Source organism: Apium graveolens, chromosome 3 (genome assembly GCF_009905375.1).
Source record: "Apium graveolens cultivar Ventura chromosome 3, ASM990537v1, whole genome shotgun sequence".
Classification (NCBI taxonomy): Eukaryota; Viridiplantae; Streptophyta; class Magnoliopsida; order Apiales; family Apiaceae; genus Apium; species Apium graveolens.
Window position 1 is genome coordinate 162,047,858 of NC_133649.1, and position 6,601 is coordinate 162,054,458.

Here is a 6,601-nt window from a genome sequence, read left to right on the forward strand (position 1 = left end):
TAATAACAAATAAGGATCATAATTAATCAGAGAACTTTTAAAAGACACGTGGACTCATAATTCACATAACACGTAAACATATAAGGCATGTATCACATATTTCATGTAACATATGATTCAATTCGTCAAAACATTCGATTCGATGTGTTAAAACTGAAATCAAGTCGAAATACGACTTTTCGATAATTATATGACTCAGAACCGTTTACAAAATCAAGCGACCTTTCGAAACGAAAGATTTTTATGTCTCGAAAATATTTTTAATAGAAGTAGAATATTTTTCTAAGTCTAGACGCGTTCGTTTCGTATTAAACGGACGAACGGTCTATTTATTACGAATAAAATAAAAATAATTTAATTAATAATAATATTAATTGAATTTTAGATACCTTTATATCATTTTTAAAAGTTTGAAATGATTTTTAAATCATTATTTGGCTTAATTATACATAATTACATTTTACTTAATTATTTATAGATAAAATTAATTTATTTAAATGAATTAATCAATTAATTAAATTTATAAATAATTAATTAAAATAAATTATAAATAATTAAATCAAATTTAGAATTTTGAAAATAATAACGAAAATAATTTTATGGAATTAAAATGATTTAGTTAATTATTTAAAATAATTAACTAAATTAATTTTGAATTTAAATTCATTTTTATAATAAAAAAATGATTTTAAAATTATTATTAAAATAAAATTACGGAAATAGGTTTTGGAAACAGGGTTGTCTTCCCCACAGGATCCACAGGCGGCAGAGCTCGCCGGAATTTGAAGAACAGCCGCCGGATTCTAGAATTTCCAGAAAACAGCTAGCGATCTTCAAATACCCCGACGAACTCCGATTAGCCTCTAAACACTACCATTAATCGATTTCTTAGCATAAATGGTCCAGAAACAATCCTGCAACACGAATACAACATCGTCGAGTTCAATTGATCCACCCATCCCATTTTCCGATCAATTTCATCATGCTTGCCGATGAACAAATCGGAAAATCCAATATTTCCGGAAACCTAACTAAAATCAACGATTAATATATGAAAATGAAGCTCGAAAATCATGTAATCTATTCAAACCAATCAAAACGGCAACAAGAACATCTAAAATCTATAAAAATCGTAATAAAACAAAATGAACAAAAAGAAACAAAAACATAGTTTCAGCGTATCAGCAATCATTTGCTACAATTAAATACATGAATCGATTGAAAATGATGCAAGGAAGTTATACCAATCATTGAAATGAACAATAACACCAAGAGCAAAAATTCATAATTCGAATTATGAACCTTAAAATCGACTTTTAAAATCTACTAACTTGAGATAAGTTTTGATGATATAATTGGATTGTACTCTTCAAGAGCTTCAATTTTACTACAAACACGACCTACTTTGCTTTCCATATCATTGCGAAATCATGTTTTCATTCTCAGGAACACCAAGAACAATTTTTAGAGAATTTTCGGATTTTTATTTATTTTTCTGATTTTTTTTATAATTAAATAATAGATAAATTGTATTTATAGTTATAAAAATAATACTCCCAAAATTATTTAAGACCTAATTATATCATTTAAGATAAATAATTAGCCCAAAATTAATAATTAACGAGGAATAATTTTTAATCCCATAAATACAAAATTATGTCAAAAATTTCCAAAAATTACGAATAATCCAAAAGTGCAAAAATATTGAATATTTGAAAATAAAAATATGATTTTTGTGGTCTTTGACGTCCCGATAGTGGCCCGAAAAAATCATTTTTCACGAAATGAAACATTTTCTAGATTAACTAGATGTTCGGAAAATCAATATGGTATAGGCCATATGCTGCAAAATAAGGTCAATTATTATATACGAAATATCGGTTATTAAAACGAAACCGGGATAGTATAAATTTTAATATAACTCCATTTAACACAAAATAAAATATCTGAAAATTACCATGAACTACATGAAACATATACAACACATAACAGCTAACACTTTATGATCAATCATAATCTATGATATGATAATCACATAATTATTCATATAATATGACACAAAACAGTCGTAAAAACCCGATTGTTATAACAAAGTTTGTTCCTTCTCCAATACCTATCTCATCGTCAACTAATCTGTACAGTCCTTCAAATGAATCATTCACCGACTTTTTATGTATCCCATCCAAATTCACAACTTGTTTTGCGGATTCATTTGCATCATGTCCTTCTTGTACCATTTCAATTTTTTTAACTGATTTCCAGAATTACTATCCTCATATTTATTTTCTCCAGTATCCTCTTCGGAATCTACAACCACATCCTACAAAATTATCAAGAAATATTTAATGGCGAAAACAAAATTCCTTAACGTTATTTGTACACTTTATTTTTAAATAATAATATTACATATCTGTCTTCGTCATTGCTTGACCACTCGATTATTTCACCTGAACCAAAGCACTTATCTTTTATAAAAGTTTTCTCCAGTTTCCACAACATCTTATCTGACCAACTGATGTATAATGGTCTAGTCCGTTTATGATTATGCTTTCCAGGCATTGTCAGGCAATCCGCGTATAGGTACTGCACATATAAACAAAGAAAAAACAATTTTATTATATAAATAACTTACATTTAAATTCTACATTTGAAATTTAATATCAACATACCCCTAGGAAAGAAAGTGGTTCAGCAAAATAACGTTTTGAAGGATTCATAACCCAGCAATGATGAGTAGATTTCAGACTGTTAATGAGCAGTTCACACCAATTGTATTGGGAGAATGCATCCAATCAACACACATTCCAAGTATATCATAATTCACAAATCCATTTATATGTGACTCCACTAAAAAATTTACCAGTAAAACTAGAAAGTTGAACTTGAATAGGCGGGTGACTTCAGCACACTTTCTAATCTCGGCACACACCATTTTGGCAGTGACATGATAGTAAGGTTTCGGCTTAAACTGATCTGCCCATAACTCAAACACTTCTCCTTTCCCAAAAAACTTAATACTCTTACTTGCTTCTGGTAGCCCAAATACTTTTTTCACCACTTTATTAGTAATTTTAACGGGACCTGCATTAAGGCTCAATGAGCATTAAACATGATCAAAAGATTCAATTATTTTGTACCAAAGTCAATGACGATAACTACTATTGAAGTTCAACAGTGGACCAAAACCTGTCCCCTTTACCCAAAATTTTTTTTCATCACTCAGGCCCTTTATAAGATCTGTAAATATTTTTCGATAAATTTTTTTCTCTATATACCCATCGTTATTCAGCTTCTTAAACCTCTGCATAAATACTTTGCACCCACTCCTCATTAAACCTGATTTTTTTTATTCCTTTTCATGCTCGATCCATTCTTCTTTGTTGATGACAATTTATTCTTCTACATATATGTCAAGTAAGAGCAAAATATTTAATATACCAATTAGATTACATAATGTATCAGGTTGATTAAAAAATAAAGTTGTTATCACAATACATACCCTTCGTATATTCTCTTTTGTTTTCCCCGCTCTGCACCTAGTCTTGTTTTGCTTTAAACATAACATGCTGCAACCTTTTACTCTTATGTTTTCCTACATCAAATACATGCATACTATAAATTTTGTGCTCTTGGTACTTCAGTAAGTGTAACTAATAAACACTTTAATAAAAATAACTCATCATTTTCCTTTATTTGGACTTCGATCTCCGACTCCCTTTTTCCGTAATTGTTCTTCACCATTGGATGTTCTTGTGAATTGCTTTTTGTAAGCGCACATTGTAAATTCATCATCTTTTTTGTACGCTTGAGCTCTTTTTTTGAGATTAACTCCCAGTTTGGCATTATTTCTCCTCCCAAAATTCATTTCTTCTTGTTCGGTATGAAGATTAATAATGAAATCATCATCACAGTCAGAAATAACCTTCAATTCTCTTTTTCGGCAATCTGGTACATTATGTCCCAAGACACACTTTTAGGAGTTTTTGTTATGCTCGTGCTTCGTATATCTAAAAAATTAGCACCGACTGAAGGTAATTTTCCTACAAAAAAGTTTATAAAAAATGTTATTTACCTTAACTAGCCATAAGACATAGTACATGCACAAGAGAAATCAAATTCAGGAGTAATACCATTATAAGTCTCCTTTCTAACACTTTGCACTGACGTGGCACTAAGCACGATAGCAGTTTTCTTTTTATATCCCAAAATCTCTTTTTCACCACCACTTAATAAATCAATAACAGTATCCACATTTTTCGGTGGAATTCATTCTTGAACATAATCTGCATTAGATTAATACAAGAAGTATAATATTCTTAGCTAACCAAAGAACTAACACAAAACAAAAAAGAAATTAAATATTCTTACATATGTCAATCTCTTGTGTAAAAGTTTTAAATGGTGTTTCACAGAGCATGATATCATTTTCCTTGTTACATCACAGACTCTCGTCTTCATTATAATGATCAATTGCCAATGACATATTATAAAATATAGGTTCACCTTGTTGATGAATTGATTCTTCAAAAATATTATCATCACTATCCGAATCCAAACTTATAACAACCGGTTGTTTGAGTTCTGCTCTTTTATTATCTGTCCATAAGTAAAACACAATACAGTACACAGATCAATGTAACATATTACATTAGAATAAAATACATGCATATCAAATTGATAATTACACAAATCGATTTTCAATATAACACAAAACTCATAATTACAATACACACATCTTAAATTTATATATCTTGTCTATATACTCATCAAATATATGCTATTATAAAATACACAATATACTCATCTATATAACACATACAAAAGTAGAAAATGGTTTCTACCCTTACTATTTCCTCCATCCATCAAGCTGGGATGCAATTTGTTAGTCTCTAATAATAGATAAAAAAAATTAGAATGCCAATTGGTTCTACTGTGAAGCAGCTTATAGGATTATTACTATTTCGTTTTCAAGAATTGGCGCTTATTATGTACTACTTGAACTTTAAAAGAATTAGATGATGTATATCCCAATTATATAGGAACAGTCTTACCTGCAAATGCAAGCTGTGTAAACATCAAGTTAAACAAATAATCTATATTTTTACCAATATATCCTCTGCAGCAAAAATCAACGTTAAATTTTAGATTTTTACTTCTAATCACAACCATCCATTTGGTATCTAATCGGATGGCTAATATTTATTTCTCCGGTTACGAGGTTAACTTGTTACCCACAAAAACCAACTCTCTCTCTCTCTCTATATATATATATATATTATATAGTATTATAATATAAAAATTATCTATATATATTCATCACAATTATATTATATGTATACATCCGCTATTTATATTTTAATTTAGAACATATAGTTAATACTATGTAATGTTAAGGAAAAAAATGTTATTTTATTATTAACTAAATTTATAAAAATTCTAATATCAAAGATATGTTTTAGTCATCATATATTTTGTTTATATATATTTTGTTTATATGTAGTAATGTTCCTTAATCATTTTTTCCATTTATTTTTAAATATTTTATTATATTTTCAATCAATTTTAATAATTATTTATTTTTATTTTATAAAGTTTACTTTAAAGTATTGACATAAATATAAAAAAGTCCTAATATTAGCATTAAATATATTTTATTAAATATTATAATTTATTTTCACAATATATATTTGAATTTAAAAAAAAAATTGAATATAACTAATAATTATAGCTAATATCACTGATGTTGTGGATAAAAAACGAAGGTTATTATTTGCTGTATTTATTACTAAGATTCGGGAGCTCAAGGCCTTTAATGGCTGCTCTCGTGTATCGTAGCTTAATTCTGCCTTTACGAGATGCCTACGTATCTCTATGAATTAGAGAATCAAGCCAAAAAACGTAGTTCTGATTTGTGGGGTGAGGCCCCTTATATAGATGTGGGAGTCCTTGAATTGAACTTGGTATAGGAGACTTGGTGGACAAGCCTCTGAATTAGGATAGACTTAGAAGTCCTAGGAAGTAGGAAGCTGATTCTTTATCCTTTTAGGTCCCCTTGAGGCTAATCTATAAGGATTTATATCCTTATCGGGACTCTTCTCAATAGCTGATTTTTCCCTTATTAATTAATTACGAAATTAATTAATAATTAGGGCTTTTGGGCCTTTTTTTATTCCATCAGGCCTGATCTGGTCCATCAGGCTTAACCTTTCTGGTCTGAGTGTCATATATCTTTTTATTGGGCCTAGCAGCCCACAGCTTGTACAATTAATGCAGTATTTAATTATACAATCATAATTTATTTATCCCTATCATTTGCCCCCCAACTTTTGGGAAACATTGATTAGGTTTCGCAGAAGTTAAGTCTATTTGTTCCCTTACAGGGTTTCGTTTTTCCGTAAAGTGTGGAGCGACCTACACATTTACAATGAATTTTTCCTTTTATTCAGGAATTATCTTAATTTCCAGGAATTTTTCCCTTATTTCCGGGATTTTTCCCTTATTTTCTGGATTTTCCCTAATTTTCTGGGATTTTTCTCTTATTTTCTGGGATTTTCCCTAATTTTCTGGATTTTTCCCTAATTTCCCGGGTCTTATCCTTAAT

General features: G+C 29.2%; 1 long non-coding RNA gene across 1 annotated transcript; it reads right to left on the reverse strand.

Annotated features, from left to right (window-relative positions):
- Positions 1-2,677: 2,677 nt before the first annotated feature.
- Positions 2,678-4,595, reverse strand: LOC141710914 (uncharacterized). The gene is made up of 4 exons (XR_012571133.1): positions 4,504-4,595; positions 4,131-4,283; positions 3,500-4,040; positions 2,678-3,081 (listed from the first exon to the last, which is right to left on the reverse strand). It is a non-coding gene; the product is annotated as an uncharacterized LOC141710914 (long non-coding RNA).
- Positions 4,596-6,601: the final 2,006 nt, after the last annotated feature.